Source organism: Mus caroli, chromosome 13, assembly GCF_900094665.2.
Source record: "Mus caroli chromosome 13, CAROLI_EIJ_v1.1, whole genome shotgun sequence".
NCBI lineage: Eukaryota > Metazoa > Chordata > Mammalia > Rodentia > Muridae > Mus > Mus caroli.
The window spans coordinates 78,962,899-78,980,932 of NC_034582.1; positions in this window are offsets into that span (position 1 = coordinate 78,962,899).

An 18,034-nucleotide genomic window follows, 5' to 3' on the forward strand; every position below is an offset into this window, starting at 1 on the left:
TCCTTTCAGTTTGTCCCAAGAATCGACAGTTAACTGAACCTGAGCAAGCATACCATGGTGCCACACGGTCTACCTCCCTGACAAATGCCTCTATACTCTTAGTGGCGATTTTTAGGCCACACTGCTTCAGGACCGACCTTAACGCCACTACTACAGAGTGAGAAATTCCCATACTGCCACTGTCCAGTCCTGACCGTGACTGAAACTGGTCTCTGTCCAAGCGCTGTCCAGGCGCTGTCCGAGACTGAAATTGGTTGCTGTTCAGGCGCTGTCCAGGCCTGACCATGACTGGGAACCAGTCAGCAGTTCCAGCTGTGGAAGCAAAATGAAACTGAAAGGGAAAGTGCAAACACCATGCAAACAATCAAAAGGGCATCTAACTCTGGAGAAATTTCAAGACTATACTTACCTTGCAGAGCAGTAATGTCCCGCAAACGAGGGATCTCCCTTGCGCCGGTGTGATGATAGTTCCCGGGTCTTTGGCGCAACGTATCCCGAGCTTTTGTTCCCGCCAGCAAGAACACACTCAGGACAACCGGAATCTTCTGCGGCAAAGCTTTATTGCTTACTTCTCAGGAAGACCCCAACCCCAGAAAATGGAGTCACTTATATAGCCCTCAGCCATGACGTTTCAGCACCTGATGTGGCGTGACAGCTCCTGATTCCTTGCTCGGCATCAACCCAATATTACACCCCAAGAATGGGCAGTGACTAGGAGTGAGTTCACTCTCGCACTTGTGCACAAGGCTTGTTTACTAGTTAGGCACAGCGGAGGCCAGTGCCATCTTATAATGGTGATTGCTCGTGGCACGCACGGCTCTCCACAGCGATTGCTTGCGGCATGGCTCTCCACACACCAGGAGAGAGTTGGTCTCCCAGGAATGCTGTCACAGGCTGACAGACCCACAGAAAGGAAAAGCTCCAACCAGAGACAGCAAGACGATCTAACACTAGAGATAACCAAATGGCAAGAGGCAAATGCAAGAATGTTACCAACAGAAACCAAGGCTACATAGCACTAGAACCCAGTTCTCCCAACACTGCAAGTCCTAGATACTGAATCATGCAAGAAAGGCAAGATTTCAATTTAAAATCACTTCTCATGATGATGATAGAGGACCTTAAGAAGGACATAAATAACTCTTTTAAATACAGGAGAGCTCAAATAAACAGCTATAGCCCTTCGAAAGGAATCACAAAAATTCCTTAAAGAATTCCAGGAAAACACAAACAAACAGGTGAAGGAATTGAACAAAACCACACAGTATCTAAAAATGGAAGTAGAAACAATAAAGTAATGACAAAGGTAGACAATCCTGGAGATAGAAAGCATAGGAAAGTTATCAGGAGTCATATGTGCAAGCATTGCCAACAGAATACAAGAGACAGAAGACAGAATCTCAGGTGCAGAAGATACCATAGAAAACATTAACAGTCAAAGAATACAAAAAGTTAAATACAAAAAGCTCCTAACCCAAAACATTCAGGAAATCAAGGACACAATGAGAAGACCAAACCTCAGGATAATAGGTATAGAAGAGAACAAAGATTCCCAAATTAAAGGGCCAGTAAATATCTTCAACAAAATTATAGAAGGAAACTTCATTAACCTAAAGAAAGAGATGCCCATGAACATACAGGAAGCCTACAGAACACTAAATAGATTAGACCAGAAAATAAATTCCTCCCGTGACATAATAATCAAAACACCAATTGCACAAAACAAAGAAAGAATATTAAAAGCCATAAGGGAAAAGGTCAAGTAACATATAAAGGCAGACCTACTAGAATTACACCAAACTTCTCACCAGAGATGATGAAAGCCAGAAAATCCTGGGCAGATGTCATACAAACCATAAAAGAACACAAATGCAAGCCCAGGCTACCATACCCAGCAAAACTCTCAATTACCATACATGGAGGAACCAAGATATTCTATAACAAAAGCAAATTTACACACAATTTCTCCATAAATCCAGTCCTTCACAGAATAATAAAAAGAAAACTTCAATATAAGGAGGGAAATGTCTTCTTTTAAGAAATGAAATATTTTCTTTTAAGAAATGAAAAAGAAGACAGCCACACAAACATACTTCTACCTCTAACAACAACAACCAAAAAAAAAAAAACCAAAAAACAGGAAGCAAAAATTATTTTTTCTTAAAATTTCTTAATATCAATGGACTCAATTGCCCACTAAAAAGACAGAGACCAACAGACTGAATACATACACAGGACCCAACATTTTTCAGCATAAAGGAATCCCACCTCAGTGAAAAAGACAGACATTACCTCAGAGTAAAAGGCTGGAAAACAATTCTCCAAGAAAATGGTCTCAAGAAACAAACTGGAGTAGCCATTCTAATATTGAATACAATCTACTTTTCAACCTAAAGTTATCAAAAAAGATAAGGAAAAATACTGATAAAAGAAAAAATCTAATGAGAAGAACTCTCAATTCTGAGTAGCTATGCTCCTAATGCAAGGGCACCAACATTCATAAAGGAAACTTTACTAAAGCTCAAAACACATATTGCACCTCACACAATAATAGTGGGAGACATCAACACCCCATTCTCAGCAATAAACAGATCATGGAAACAGAAACTAAACAGAGACACCGTGAAACCAACAGACGTTATGAACCAAATGGATCTAACAGATATTTATAGAACATTTCATTCTAAAGCAAAAGAATATACCTTCTTCTCAGGACCTCATGGTACCTTCTCTAAAACTGACCACATAATTGGTCAAAAAACAGGCCTCAATAGATACAAGAAGATTGGAATAACCTCCTGCACCCTATCAGATCACCACAGACTAAAGCTACTCTTAAATTCCAACAAAAACAATGGAAGACACACATACACATGGAAGCTAAACAATATTCTACTAATAACTTGGTCAAGGAAGAAATAAAGAAAGAAATTAAAGGCTTTTTAGAATTTAATGAAAATGAAGACATATCATACAAAAACCTATGGAACACAAAAAAGCAGTGGTAAGTGGAAAACTAATAACTGTAAGTGCCTCCAAAAAGAAATTGGAGGGAGCAGACAATAGCAGCTTGACAGCACACTTGAAAGCTCTAGAAGAAAAAGAAGCAAATACACCCACAAGGAGTAGATGGCAGGAAATAATGAAACTCAGGGATGAAATCAACCAAGTAGAAACAAAAAGAACTATATAGAGAATTAACAAAACCAGGAGCTGGTTCATTGAGAAAATAAAAAATATAGATAAATCCATAGCCAGTCTAACCAGAGGGCATGAGAAATACTCAAATGGTGGAGGCAAACATAAGAACATAAGCAACAAAAAACAAGGTTATTTGGTGTCATCAGGACCGGGTTCTCCCACCATGGCAAGTCCAGGATACACCAGCACACCAGAAAAGCAAAATTCAGATCTAAAATCACATCTCATGATGCTGGTAGAGGCTTTTAAGAAGGACAATAACTCCTTTAAAGAAATACAGGAGAACACAGCTAAACAGGTAGAAGTCCTTAAAGAGGAAACGCAAAAATACTTTAATGAATTACAGGAAAACACAAACAGGTGAAGAAGGAATTGAACAAAGCCATCCAAGATTTTAAAATGAAACGAGAAACAATAAAGAAAACACAAAGAGAGACAACTCTAGAGATAGAAATCCTAGGAAAGAAATCAGGAGACATAGATGTAAGCATTACCAACAGAATACAAGAGATAGAGAAGAGAATCTCAGATGCAGAAGATTCCATAGAAAACATGGACACAACAAAGAAAATGCAAAATGTAAAAAGATCTTAACTCAACACATCCAGGAAATCCAGGACACAATGAGAAGACCAAACCTATAGATAATAGATATAGATGAGAATGAAGATTATCAACTTAAAGGGACAGTAAATATCTTCAACAAATTATAGAAGAAAACTTCAATAACCTAAAGAAAGAGATGCCCATACACATACAAGAAGCCTACATTACTCCAAATAAACTGGACCAGAAAAGCAATATCTCCTGAAACATAATAATCAAAACCCACAATGCACTAAATAAGGATAGAATATTAAAAGCAGTAAGGGGGAAAGGTCAAGTAACATATAAAGGCAGACCTATCAGAATTACACCAGCCTTCTCACCAGAGACTATGAAAGCCTGAAGATCCTGGACAGATGTTATAAAGACACTAAGAGATCATAAATGCCAGCCCAGGCTACTATACCCAGTAAAACTCTCAATTACCATAGATCAAGAAAACGAAGTATTCCATGACAAAACCAAATTCACACAATATCTTTCCATGAATCCATCCCTTCAAAGGTTAATAAAGGGAAAACTCCAACACCAGGAGTGAAACTATGCCCTAGAAAAAGCAAGAAAGTATTCCTTCAACAAATCTTAGAGAATAGCCAGAAGAACAGAATCCCAACCCTAATAACAAAAATAAGAGGAAGCAACAATTACTTTTCCTTAATATCTTTTAATATCAATGGACTCAATTCCCCAATAAAAAGACAGACTAATAGACTGGCTACATAAACAGTACCCAACATTTTGCTTTAGACAGAAAACCAACCTCAGGGACAAATACAGACACAACCACAGAGTAAAAGGCTGGAAAACAATTCTCCAAGGAAATGGTCCCAAGAAACAAACCGGAGTAACCATTCTAATATTAAATAAAATCAACTTTCAACCTAAAGTTATAAAAAAAGACAAGGAGGGGCACTTCATACTCATCAAAGGTAAAATATACCAAGATGAACTCTCAATTCTGAACATCTATGCTCCAAATGTGAAGGCATCGACAATCATTAAAGAAACTTTAGTAAAGTTCAAAACACACATTGCACTTCACACAATAATAATGGGAGACTTCAACACCTCACTCTCAACAATGGACAGATCCTGGAAACAGAAACAAAACAGAGACACAGTGAAACTAACACAAGTTATGAAACAAATGGATTTAACAGATATATATATATATGTTAAATCCTAAAGTAAAAGATATACCTCCTTCTCAGCACCTCATGGTACCTTTTCCAAAACTGGCCACAAAAGTGGTCAAAAAATAGGCCTCAATAGATACAAGAAGATTGGAATAATCTCCTGTACCCTATCAGTTCACCACAGACTAAAGCTACTCTTAAATTCCAACAAAAACAACTGAAGACACACATATACATGGAAGCTGAACAACATTCTACTCAATGATACCTTGTTCAAGGAAGAAAGAAAGAAAGAAATTTAAGACTTTTTAGAGTTAAATAAAAATGAAGCTACAACATATCCAAGCTTATGGGACACAATGAAAGCAGTGCTAAGAAGAAAACTCATAGCTCTGAGTGCCTCCAAAAAGAAACTGGAGAGAGCATACACTAGCAGCTTGACAACAAACCTAAAAGCTCTAGAACAAAAGGAAGAAAATTCATGCAAGAGGAGTAGATGGCAAGAACTAATCAAACTCTGGGATGAAATCAACAAAGTGGAAACAAAAAGAACTATATTAAAAAAAAAAGACAGGAGCTGGTTCTTTGAGAAAAACAACAAGATAGATAAACCCTTATCCAGACTAACTAGAGGGCACAGGGACACTATCCTAATTAACAAAATCAGAAATGAAAAGGGAGACATAACAAACAGAATCTGAGGAAATCCAAAAAAAAAAAAAAATCATCAAATCTTACTACAAAAACTTATACTCAACAAAACTATAAAACCTGGATGAAATGGACAATTTTCTAGACAGATACCAGTTACCAAAATTATATCAGGATTTAATTAATGATCTAAAGCGTCCCATATCCCCTAAGGAAATAAAAACAGTCATTAATAGTCTCCTAACCAAAAAAGGCCCAGGACCAGATGGGTTTAGTGCAGAGGTCTATCAGACCTTCAAAGAAGGCTTAATTCCAATTCTCCTCAAACTATTCCACAAAACAGAAACAGTAAGTACACTACCCAGTTCATTCAATGAAACCACAATTACTCTGATACTTAAACCACACAAAGATCCAACAAAGAAAGAGAACTTCAGACCGAATTCTCTTATGAATATTGATGCAAAAATACTCAATAAAATCCTCATAAAATCAATCCAAGAACACATCAAAATGATCATCCATCTCGATCAAGTAGGCTTCATCCCAGGGATGCAGGAATGCATGTATGGTTCAATATATGGAAATCCATCAACATAACCCACTACATAAACAAATTAAAAGACAAAAACCACAAGATCATATCATTAGATGCTGAGAAAGCATTTGCCAAAAAATCCAACACCCATTCATAATAAAAGTCTTAGAAAGATCAGGAATTTAAGACCCCTACTTAAATATAATAAAAGCAATATAAAGCAAACCAGTAGCCAACATCAAACTAAATGGATAGAAACTTGAAGCAATCACACTAAAATCAGGGAGTAGACAAGGCTGCCCACTCTGTCCCTAACTATTCAATATAGTACTCAAAGTCCTAGCCAGAGCAATTAGACAACAAAAGGAGGTCAAAGGGATATGAATTGCAAAGGAAGAAGTCAAAAATATCACTATTTTCAGATGATATGATAGTATATAAAAGAGACCCCAAAAATGCCATAGAGAACTCCTAAACCTGATAAACAACTTCAGTGAGGAAGCTGAACATAAAATTAACTCAAACAAATCATTGGCCTTTCTCTACACAAAGGATAAACAGTCTGGGAAAGAATTTAGGGAAACAATACCCTTCATAATAGTCACGAATAATATAAAATATCTTGGTGTGACTCTAACTAAGGAAGTGAAAGATGTGTATGATAAGAACTTCAAGTCTCTGAAGAAAGAAATCAAAGATCTCAGAAGATGAAAAGATCACCCATGCTCATAGTTTGGCAGGATTCATACATTAAAATTGGCTATCTTGACAAAAGCAATCTACAAATTCAATGTAATCCTCATCAAAATTCCAACTCAGTTATTCACAGGGTTAGAACTGAAAATTTGCAAATTCATCTGGAATAGAAAAATACATAGGATAACAAAAACTATTCTTAACAGTTAAAGAACCTCTGGTGGAATGACCATCTCTGACCTCAAGCTGTACTACAAAGGAATTGTGATAAAAACTACATGGTACTGGTACAGCAACAGACAGGTATATCAATGGAATAGAAATGAAGACCCAGAAATGAACCCACACACCTATGGTCACTTGATCTTTGACAAGGGAGTTAAAACCATCCAGTGGAAAAAAGACAGCATTTTCAAGAAATGGTGCTGGCTCACCTGGCAATTATCATGTAGAAGAATAGGAATTGATCCATTGTTATCTCCTTGTACAAAGCTCAAGTCTAAGTGGACCAAGGAACTTCACATAGCACCAGAGACCCTAAAACTTAGGAGGAGAAAATGGGGAAGAGCCTCGAATATATGGGCAAAGGGGGAAAATTCCTGAACAGAAAGCCAATGGCTTGGGCTGTAAGATCAAGAATCAACAAATGGGATCTCATAAAATTGCAAAGCTTCTGCAAGGCAAAGGAACTGTCAAAAAGACAAAAAGGCCACCAACAGATTGGGAAAAGATCTTTACCAATCCTAAATCCAATAAGGAGTTAATATCCGATATATATAAAGAACTCACGAAGTTGGACTGCTGAAAATCAAATAACCATATTTTAAAAATGGGTACAGAGCTAAACAAAGAATTCTCAACCGAAGAATACTGAATGACTGAGAAGCACCTAAAAATGTTCAACATCCTTAATCAGCAGGGAAATGCAGATCAAAACAACTCTGAGATTCCACCTCACACCAGTCAGAATGGCTAAGATAAAAAACTCAGGTGACTGCAGATGCCGGCAAGAATGTGAAGAAGGAGGAACACTCCTCCATGGCTGGTAGGATTACAAGCTGGTACAACCACTCTGGAAATCAGTTTGAAAGTTCCTTAAAAATTGAACATAGTACTACAGGAAAATCCAGCAGTAGCACTCCTGGGCATATATCGAGATGTGCCACCTTGTAATAAGGATACATGCTCCACTATGTTCATAGCAGCCTTTTTTATATTAGCTAGAAGCTGATGTCCCTCAACAGAGGAATTGATACAGAAAATGTGGAACTTTTACACAATGCAGTACTACTCTGCTATTAAAAACAATGAACTTATGAAATTCTTAGGCAAATGGATGAATCTGGAGGGTATCATCCTGAGTGAGGTAACTCAATCATAAAAGAACTCACATGATATGTACTCACTGACAAGTGGATATTAGCCCAGAAACTCAGAATACCCAATATCCAATTTGCAAAACACATGAAACTCAAGAATAAGGAAGACCAAAGTGTGGATTCTTTAACCCTTCTTAGAAGGTGGAACAAAATACCCATGGAAGGAGTTACAGAGACAAAGTTTGGAGCAGAGACTGAAGGAATGACAATCCAGAGACTTCTCCACCCAGGGATTCATCCCATAAACAATCACCAAACCCAGACACTATTGCAGATGACAGCAAGATTTTGCAGACAGCAGCCTGATATAGCTGTCTTCTGTGAGGCTCTGCCAGTGTCTGGGAAATACAGATGTGGATGCTCACAGCCATCCACTGGACAGAGCACCAGGTCCCCAATAAAGGAGCTAGAGAAAGTACCCAAGGAGCTGAAGGAATCTGAAGCCCTATAGGAGGAACAACAATATGAACTATCTAGTACCCCGAGAGCTCCCTGGGACTAAACCACCAATCAAAGAAAACACATGGTGGGACTCATGTCTCTAGCTACATAAGTAGCAGAGGATGGCTGTGATAGTTTGTATATTCTTGGACAAGGGAGTGGCACCATTTGGAGATGTGGCCTCGTTGGAATAGGTGTGACCTGGTTTGAGTAGGTGTGTCACTGTGGATGTGGGCACAATATTCTTACCCTAGTTGCTTGGAAGTCAGTCTTCCACTAGCAGCCTTTGGATGAAGATCTAGAACTCTCATGCCTGCCTGGATACTGCTATGCTCCCACCTTGATGATAATGAATTGAATGTCTGTACCTGTAAGCCAGCCCCAAGTAAATGTTGTTTTTATAAGACTTGCCTTGGTCATAGTGTCTGTTAACAGCATTAAAACCCTAACTAAGACAGAATATGGTACCAGGGACTGGGGTATTGCAGTGATAGGCCTGACCATGCTTTTATTTGAAAGAATGTGGATTTGGGGACTTCGGATTTGGAAAGCAATGGAATGCTTTAACTGGGGCTTAATGGACCATCCTAGTAGGAATATAGAAGACTTTGTTTTGGGGAGTAAGTTGAACTCTGTTGACCTGGCCCAAGGGATTTCAAAGGAAAAGAATTTCAGAATGTGGCATAAAGACTGTTTTTGTGGTATTTTGGTGAAGAATGTGGTAACTTCTTGCCCATGTCTGAAAAGTCTTCCTGAGGCTAAGGTGAAGAAACTCGGATTATTGCATTGACAAAGAAAGTTTAAAAAAAGCCAGAAGAGACTTTGTTCTCTGGTTAAGTCTTGTGAAGAGAAGTTTGAACAAGCATAGCAATCTTAGAAAGGAAAAATATAAAATATATGGCCTGATTATTAAAGGGGTACTAGGAAGTGAAATGGAGCATAATCCTGTGCAATAGGAGATAACAGATTAAGGGAGTGGGATCGTGGGGCAAGATCCTACCCAGCTAAATTTAGATCCAGGCATGGTGATACACACCTCAGGAGACAGGCATGCTGATCTCTGCGTCCAAGGTCAATCTACAGAGCAAGATCCAGAACAGCCAATCTTAGGTAGTGGAGTTGGAGAACAGAAAGCTGGTGATAATGTAATAGGACAAGGGGACCATGTTCCAGCTCCTGCAAGCAGCAGAACTCTGCAGTTTCAGCCATGTGGCTCTGGCTTTAGAGTGAATAATAGAAGGGACTACTTGGAAAATCGATGTTGGTTAGCTGGAGCTAAGAAATTAGCAGTGATTAAGAAGAGACCAGTGTCACTGAGGTGAAATCTTCTGGAAATTGTTTTCTGCGAGCATATAGAAGTTGTGTTCTAGAGATAGCCAAGGTTGTACCTCCTGCTACAGCTGTAGTTCGTAATGTGAAAGAGTCACTAACGTGGTACTGGTTTTGAAAGCATGAAGGGGTTATGAAGAGCAGCTGAGGTTTGGCACTGAGACACAAGCCTGTAAACCCAGAAGCCATCTCCAATTGATAACCACTCACAAAGGAAGAATCAAACTTCTCCAAGGGAGTTCACTGGGTATACAAACCATAAGTNTCAGATCCATGCTGAGCAGTAGATGGGAAACATGAAAATATGTTTGGTTGTTCATTTGTTTTTGTTGTTGTTATATCACAGTGCATTGGGCACTTTTTTCAAAAAAGAAAAACATCTTACAGATCTTTTGCTCACATATAAAAAATAATCTAATTTTGTGTTTATGCATTTTCTGTGTTTGTGACTGTGTGTGTTTCAGTGACTGTGTGTGTTTCTTGTACTTTTTCTTTGTCTCTTTTTTACCTATTAGCTTGTTTTTCTCTTTCTTATTTTAGATGCCTGTTTGAATTTTAATAAAGGAAAGAATTTTTTAAATTTGTTTTCTTTTGTTTGTTTGTTTGTTTATGTGTTTGTTTTTGGGTGGCTGGGGAAGTGGGGGGGATGTGAAAGGATTAAAGGGAGGGAAAACTATAATCATAATATTTTATAAGAACAAAACTTTTTTTGAATTGAAAAATAAAAAAGTCCCTTTTAGCTGGGGAAATAATGGTCCAGCAATAAAGATATAGAGATTCAAGGGCAGGTTTGAATATTATAGTGTAAAAGTAACTTATATTTGCCAGATGTTATTGTCATCTCAGAAGCTTACTGCTGAAAAATCTCACACTTTCTAATTCTTTTTGAACTCTGCCTGGCTGTATCAACTCAGCTTTTTAGGCTCAATGTGCTCTCCAATCTCACTGAATCAGTCTGACTCCTCTTAGCTTCTCACTGAATTGCTCTGCCTGGTCTCAAACTAACTCTGGCAGTTTGTTCTACTTCCATGGTGCCTTATTCTTCTCTGGCTCCAGCTGCTTCTACTGGCCTGCATTGCATGAACTACACAAATGGAATGAAACTCAGGAACAAACTTAACTGAACCCCATGATCTGCACTGACTGAACTGATTTAACTCTGTCTCTGTCTCTGTCTCTATCTCTCTGTCTCTGTCTCCTCTCCTCTCTCTCTCTCTCTCTCTCTCTCTCTCTCTCTCTCTCTCTCTCTCTCTCTCTCTCTTTTTCTGTTGCTTCTTGCTCTTAACTAGCCTTTCTTTACTGTATGTTCTTATGAGAGTTGGACATATCCTACTTCTAACTCATTCTGTCAAATCTTTTTCTGATTCATCACTTTGTCTATTCAATTGTCAGCTTCAAACATGGCTGCTTCTTTCTTTTTCTTCCTTTTCCTTCTTAAATTTTATGTATTTATTCACTTTACATCCCAATTAAATCTCCCCATCCTTTCTTCTCTGTTACACCCTTAGAAATCCCTCCCCTATTACTTCCTTCCCCTCTTCTCAGAGAAGGAGAAGTCCCTCTTGCGTACCACTCAACCCTGGGACATCCAGTCACAGTAGTCCTAAGCACATCCTTTCTGACTGAGGCCCAACTAGTTAGTCTTGTTAGGAAAAGGGGATCCAATGGCAAGTAACAGAGTCAGAGACAGACTCCATTCCTATTGTTAGGGATGCAAGTGAAGACCAGGTTACACGTCTGCTACAAATGTGTAAGGGACCTAGATTCAGAACATGCATGTTCTTTGGGTGGTGGCTCAGTATTCCTGACCCCTCATGGGTCCATGTTAGTTGACTCTGTAGGTCTTTTTGTAGTTTCTTTGACCCCTCCAGCTTACTCAATTCTATCCCCAACTCGTCTACAAGACTTGCTGCCCAATACCACCAGATGTTTGACTGTGGATCTCTGCATGCTGGATGAAAATTCTCAGGAGACAGGTATGATAGGCTCCTGTCTACAAGCATAACAGAGTATAGTTGATAGTACAAGGGATTAGCTCTCTTACATGAGATGTGTCTCAAGTTGGATCTGATATTGGTTGGCTGTTCCTTCAATCTCTGTTTCATCTTTATCCCTGCACATCTTGTAGGCATGACAAATTTTGGGTTGAAGGTTTTGTGGGTGTGTTGATGTCCCTCTCTCCACTGTAGGTTCTGCCTGACTACAGGAGGTGGCCAATTCAGTCTCCATATCTCCAACTGGTAGGAGTTTCAGCTAGGGTCACCCCACAGACTCTCTAGAACCTCCCCTGTTCCACGTGTCTAGCTATCCCAGGAGATGTCCCCATCAATTGTAGCTCTCACTCCCAGCCTTCCCTAAAGTCCCCCCTCCTCACACCTGATTTTTATCCCCATTCCTCTCCTCACCCTGTCTTCCATCTAGTTCCATTCCTCCATGCACTTCTGAAGTCAAGTTTGCTTTTCTGTTCTAAGCGAGATTCACAAATCCTCCCTTGATACCTCCTTATTACTTAATTCCTTTGGGCCTGTGGATTGTAGCATGGTTATCCTGTACCTTATGGCTAATGTCCAATTATGAGTGGTCATTATGTGAGTTCATACTATTCACCTCTTTCTGGGTCATGGTTACTTCATTCAGCCTGTTTTTTTTTAGTTTCATCCATTTGTCTGTAAATTTCATGATATCTATGTTTTAATAGAATAGTATACCATGGTGTAGATATACTGCATTGTTTTTGATCCATTCTATAGCTGAGGGACATTTAGGTTGTTTCCAGTTTTTGACTACTAAGAATAAAGCTGCTAGGAAGATAGCTGAGCAAGTGCCTTTGCAGTATAGTGGGGCATCTTTTGGATATATAGACTCTTTCTTTCTACAAAGTAACTTTATTTTCATTGTTTTAGATTAAAGATATATGTACTGAGGGCATGTTTGTATTTCAGCCAGAGGGATTTAAGGTGTGTCATTCCAGCTAGATCACATAGACCTAGGACTTGGATGTGATCCCTTGCCAGAACAATCTCATTGCTAGATTAAGTTCTCTGCAAGTGAACATTAGACTAATTCTTTAGTCAAAAAAATGTTATTTGAGGGAAAATATTCTAAAAGCATTCCCTTTCAGATGCAAGCAGATTACATGACCTACAGAGTCAGCAGTGAGGTATGATTCTTAGAATCAACCCAAGAAGCTGGTGTGTGTCTAGGAGTGGCCCTGTTCCATGTACCAGGTAGTCATCTTGCTTCATCATTGGATATAATTACATATGTTCTCAGGGTGATGATGGAAGACAAACACATGAACCTTCTGAGTATCATTGTTAATACCTGCTCCATTAAAACAAACAAACAAACAAACAAACAAACAAACATACCATTCTGGCTATTATTAAGCTTCTGAAAACCAGGGTAGAATCCTTGTCAGCAGCCTATCAGATATACTATTTGAAAACTCACATTTTGTCATCTTTTAGAAATGTAATCATTGTTTTTGTTTTGGAGACGGGCTTGCCTCAAACTTAACTTTTCATCCTCCTGCCTTAGCCTCTTAAATGCTGGAACACTGCTTAAATTGTCTCTGATCTATGACAAAAATTGGCTTTTATTGCTGGAGGCAGTCTCTTTTCTAGTACTTAAGTTCTTATAGTAAATGAATTATCCCATTTAATTATCACTGTACAGTGGACTACACTGTCCCCTTTTTATGAAACTTGTTCATGGTGCCACAATGAGACTGGAAAAGATAGAAGCTATGGAATCTGTTTAAGCATTGTGATGTCTATGTTATGTAAAGAACTGTATTTATTGATGCCTTTCTTTGTTGTGCTATCCCTTTCCTCGAAAATCAGTTGCCCAGGAAGACTTAAAGGATGGTCTTTCAGCTTTGCATGGATCTATACATCTAGACACTGACACTCTAGCAGCAGCTGAGGAGGAATACTGTAAGTCCTGTAAGTTTCTGCCTACTCTGGGTAATCTACAAAAACAAGAAAAAGAGGAGAGAAAGAAATGGTAGAGGTAGAGGTAAAGGTAGAGGGAAGGAGAGAGGGAGGGGGAAATTTACTGTAATTTTCACCTTTTTTTCATGTTCACATTTTTTCTTTGTTTTAAGGTCACCTTTCTTTTCCTCTAAATTTGAATAAAAGTCAAAAAAAAAAAAAAAGGGAGAAATGGCCCAGTAACTAAAAGCAGAAAGGACCAGAGTTTAGATCCCAGTCCCTACAATCAGGCAGCTCCAGGAGGATCCAAGCATCTGTTTCCTAATTTCACCTATATGCACATGTAAAAATCCACACATGGACATGCACATATGCATTTATTTTTAATAAAAAAAATCAAACATGGGAAACTGACCTAGAAAGTAGTTTGTACTATTTTGATGACCCAGTCAGGGCTGGTAGGATGGACAGAGTGATGTTTCTAAATTATATGGATTATCCCAGCCCCACACCCCCCTTTTGAAGGGATAAAATAGAATCACTATAGAATAGCTGCTCAGTGGTGAGGTTTAGTAGAGGCAGGGCAAGGATAGATGAGGGTAAACCTGAAAGCCTTCAATTTAGGACAGGAAGAAGGAAAATATACAATCCCCACTGAGTTAGACTTCCATAGTAAGGACTATTATCTTTTATATTTTTCTTGAGTTTGGTTTTACACTTAGATGTTTGTAAATTTTAATTTAATAAACTTTTAATAAAATGTAATAAAACTTTGAAATTATAAACCTAAGTTACTTTCTGCAAGTTTAATAGAACCCCAGAATTTCTATTACATTACAAAGTCAAATAGCAGTTATTTGAACTTCATAACCAATAAGTCATCATGAACCATTAATTTTTCTCAAATACAGAACAAATAATTGAAAGGCTAGACTAATGTACAATTTGAAGCACATAGCAATTGGTATTTTAATATCTTTATTTAAGAAAGCTGTCTTACTTTAATTAAAATAATTTAACATCATTAACATTTTGTTCCTCAAAATAGTCAATGTAAGTGCTGTCTTTATTTAAAGATTAGGAAAATAAAACAGGTTATGTTTTATTCAGGATCTTGAACTAAACCAATAGGGGGAAATCCAGTTTTTTACTAAGAAAATTAAATGAAAATTGAGACAATCATACATATAATAAAATCTCAAACTGCCAAGTTTTTCATTGATTGCATTTTGTTCAAATGAAGCCTCCTTTTTCTTAAGAGCAAATTCCTAAAGTAGGTATTTTTCTCTCTTTAAGAGTGGCATTATTTAATCACAGAACAAGCAAGATAGCTTGGGAGTGACTCACACAACATTCCTTTTGGTACATCTATTTAAAGAAAGTCATCAAGGAGAAAAACCGCAGTATGGCAGCTGTGTTAATGACTGATGAAAATATAAAGTAGAGGAGTTTTTTCTGTACACAATTAATCCTTAGGGAAACATATTAAGTAGCTTGATTTGATAACTATATTTTACATGATTTTTCTAAAATGAATTCTAATGTCCAATGATTAAATCCATACCCTAAAGCAGTTTTTAAAATGAATAAAATCATCTTAACTTCTATTTATTAGTAAATTGACTTTTCAAGAAATACAATTTTTTTGAACAGAGAAATACAGAAATTAGATGTAGAAATAGCGGAAGCATGAATGCTAGTTGCCCTTAACAAGAGATAACAAGCCTAGCCTCCTTGTTTCTGATATGCATTACAAAACACAATAGTGCATCAATATCCTGTGGAAACTATTTCTTAGCCTTAAATTACAGAGATCTGGTGACATTCACTTAGTCTTAACTTCCCATAAGCTATTTGAGAAACAGTATGCTGTCTCTCCTCTATCTCTTCCCTTCTTACTTCTCTGATTCCTCATTTCTTTTTCCCTTCCTCTTCACCTTTATTCTTTATGTCTTTCCCTTGAGAGGCTTGTGATTCTTGAGTAAATCTGAGCACATCATGGAGGTCAAAATTTAGTGAAATGCTGTGCTGATCCCTACCAGCTGCTGTTGTCAACATCAGAGATGGGAACTGACACCTTTGTGAATAAAATATAGAACATACATTCATAGATGAGATGAGGTTAAAGGCAACTTATATTAAGTCTTATGAGCTGAGTCTTTTCCATGAGACCTACAGTGGAAAGAGAAAGCTCACCTCCACAAGAATACTGTGTGCATCAGTGTGACACACACACACAATTTAAAATTTTTGAGTAAAAAATAGAATATTTTAAATCAACTAGGTTAATTGCTTTAAATGTAATCCACTGAAATGAATTAGCTGAGAAACAAAGTAGGTAGATACTGACTTCCATTTTTTTTCCTTCACTATGTGGAAAAATGTAATTATGAAAGCTAAGAAGCATGACTGGTGACTGTGGATCCAAGGCTAGTCTTCTTTTGCCACCTCAAAGGATACTCATGTGGAGCTTAATGATATCACATGCTCTAAATTTTTCTAGGATAGTGACCTAGATGGCAAGTTAGATGCAAGTCATAGGCATAGATTCAAATGTAACTATGTGTGTAGTCGATAGAATATACTATTAATAACATAATATCTGGTCATTTATATCAGAGTTTTTATTGCATAGAATTTCTTCAGTGCCCTTATATAAATATTGACACATAAGACTCTATTCCTGACATATACTATCTTGATAAAGTCTAGGTTAGATTGAGTAAAATGTTCATTTAAGAAAACATAAGATATGGTGTGATTGAGAGCATTGTTGGCACACACACATAAAAAACAAAATTATAGAAAAGGGTTTTGTTTCCAAACAAAAATAATATAGTCCATTATTGCTCTTGCTGCCAATTATAAGTAGGGGAATGCTAGGTTTCTATTGATCATTTAAAACAGAGCACAAAGTAATGACAACACTATGCATATTTGATCAAGAACAAGGTCTTTCACAAACAATACCTTTTTAATTTTCCCTTTCTAGCCCAGATATGAGCTAGTATTAACTAGAAAAATCATTCTACATTCTTCAGATGGAAAATGATTCTGCACAATAGAACCAGATGCTGTGACTCGAGCAACGGGGTGCCTTGCCAGCGGAGTCTCCAGACACCCTCAAGGACCCACACAGGATTCCCCACAGGATCCTAAGACCTCTGGTGAGTGGAACACAGCGTCTGCTCCAATCCAATCTCGAGGAACCTGAGACTGCATTAACTAGGGAAACAGATAACCCGGCCTGAGCTGAGGCACAAGTCCCTTCCAGTCCACTCGAGCACCGGGGTGCCTTGCGAGCAGAGTCTCCAGACACCCACAAGGACCCACACAGGATTCCCCACGGGATCCTAAGACCTCTGGTGAGTGGAAAACAACTTCTGCCAGGAGGCAGGTTAGAACAGCAGATATCTGGGCACCTTTCCTGCAAGAAGAGAGCTTGCCTGCAGAGAATACTCTGACCACTGAAACTAAGGAGAGAGCTAGCCTCCCAGGTCTGCTGATAGAGNCTAACAGAGGAACCTGAGGAACAAGCTCTAACCAGAGACAACTATAACAGCTAGCTTCAGAGAATACAAGATGGTGAAAGGCAAACATAAGAATCCTACTAACAGAAATCAAGACCATTCACCATCATCATAACGCAGAACTCCCACCCCACCTAGTCCTGGGCACCCCAACACAACCGAAAATCTACACTCAGATTTAAAAGCATATCTCATGATGATGGTAGAGGAAATCAAGAAGGACTTTCATAACTCACTTAAAGAAAAACAGGAGAGCATGGTTAAGGGTCACAGGTCCTTAAAGAAAAAGAGGAAAACAAAACCAAACAGGTAGAAGTCCTTAAAGAAAAACAGGAAAACACTCAAAACAGGTGATGGAAATGAACAAAACCATACTAGACCTAAAAAGGGGAGTAGACACAATAAAGAAAACTCAGAGTGAGGCAACGCTGGAGATAGAAACCCTAGGAAAGAAATCTGGAACCATAGATACAAGCATCAGCAACAGAATACAAGAGATGGAAGAATCTCAGGTGCAGAAGATTCCATAGAGAACATCCACAAAACAATCAAAGAAAATACAAAATGCAAAAGGATCCTAACTCAAAACATC